We start from the raw sequence: 1,967 nt of genomic DNA, 5'->3' as shown, positions 1-1,967 counted from the left end.
TACACTCTTGTCCTTCTTGTAGTGTCTCGCCTTTAGGCTTCTGAACGCCCCTAGGTCAGCTCTGGGGTATGGGTCCTTCTAAAAAAAAAAAACACACAAAATAAAAATGTTTTCAGTTCAGTTCAGTTGCTCAGTTGTGTCCGACTCTTTGCGACCCCATGAATCGCAGCACGCCAGGCCTCCCTGTCCATCACCAACTCCCAGAGTTTACTCAAACTCATGTCCATCGAGTCGGTGATGCCATCCAACCATCTCATCTTCTGTCATCCCCTTCTCTCCTGCCCTCAATCTTTCCCAGCATCAGGGTCTTTTCCAATGAGTCAGCTCTTCGCATCAGGTGGCCAAAGTATTGGAGTTTCAGCTTCAGCATCAGTCCTTCCAATGAACACCCAGGACTGATCTCCTTTAGGATGGACTGGTTGGATCTCCTTGCAGTCTAAGGGACTCTCAAGAGTCTTCTCCAACACCACAATTCCAAAGCATCAATTTTTCGGCGCTCAGCTTTCTTCACAGTCCAACTCTCACATCCATACATGACCACTGGAAAAACCATAGCCTTGACTAGACGGACCTTTGTAGGCAAAGTAATGTCTCTGCTTTTTAATATCCTGTCTAGGTTGGTCATAACTTTCCTTCCAAGGAGTAAGCGTCTTTTAATTTCATGGCTGCAGTCACCATCTGCAGTGATTTTGGAGCCCACAGAAATAAAGTCTGACACTGTTTCCACTGTTTCCCCATCTAGAAAAATGCTTTAGCTCACTACTTTTTCCCAACTTTTTTCTCTCAGTCCTGTAAGTCTCCTTCCCTTCTTTTTGTTCCCTTCCATATAGGTATAGTCTCAGGAACCTCATCCAACTAGCTTTCTGTACCCAGAAACAGCTATTAGGTCCACCTTGACTGAGGATGTAATCAAGAGATAAACGGAGCCTTACCATTTCCGTGGCCTTGAGTGCTCCAGGTGGAAGGGGGAAGCAGTCAAGTCTCTAAAGAGTCAGGCAGAGAAGCTCCCCAGAGCTGCCTTATTCACAAACCACATTTAGGCCTGTAGCAAACAGGGTTGGCCAGCCAGAGCACATAGCTCAAGCATGCTGTGAAAGCCTGACCCCTGTCCGTGACTCTCATCTAAAGAGACACGAAATGGATTCATAATTCTTCCTTTTCTCCTCTCCGCATCTCAGGCCTAGTGGCTATTGATGAAAATCAGGTGGTGGATTGGCCAAACAAGGCCCACCTGTTGCTGTATTCTTGGCGGCATCCCATGAACCTTTCAGTGCCAAGAGGATATAGCAAGCAGAACTACTAAAGATGAACCGTCTCCCCGTGAACAGGGAGAAGGGAAGCTCTTGACATGTGGGCTATGCTTGGAGCTTGCCAGTGATGCCATGGGGCGGCTGGGGCTGCTCTTATGGCATGGTCTGCCTTCCCTGGGCCCGTTTTCATCAGACCTTACCACTTGTTTTTCCTCAGAAAGGAGGGAGAAAGTGGTTCCTGTGGCAAAGACAGAGTCTTGGGGACTCCCACAAACAGGGCTAGAACAGGTAAGCACAGACCTGGAAAGGAATCAGCCAGTCAGTGATGGAGGTCAAGATTCCCAAGAGTAAATGAACTGAAGGAGGAGTTCAAACCTGGTGCTCTGTGACAACCTAGAGGGGCGGGATGGGGTGAGAGGTGGGAGGGAGGCTCACGGAGGGGACGTATGTATTATACCTATGGCTGATTCATATTGATGTATGGCAGAAACCAATACAATATTGTAAAGCAATTATCCTCCAATTAAAAAAAAAAAACAAAAACGGAAGGGATGGAGGTAAGGCTACACATGCTTGTCTGGATTTCCCAGGCCTGGAGTAGCCTGTTGAGAAATTTTCCCTGTCACAGAACCTTTTAATTCACTTATTTAATAGTTCAGAAGAAGCAATCCCAGCTGTGCTGTGCACTTCATCGCTTAAGTCGTGTCTGACTCTGCG

This window comes from Odocoileus virginianus, chromosome 6 (genome assembly GCF_023699985.2).
Source record: "Odocoileus virginianus isolate 20LAN1187 ecotype Illinois chromosome 6, Ovbor_1.2, whole genome shotgun sequence".
Classification (NCBI taxonomy): Eukaryota; Metazoa; Chordata; class Mammalia; order Artiodactyla; family Cervidae; genus Odocoileus; species Odocoileus virginianus.
Note: the sequence above shows the minus strand (reverse complement) of the source record.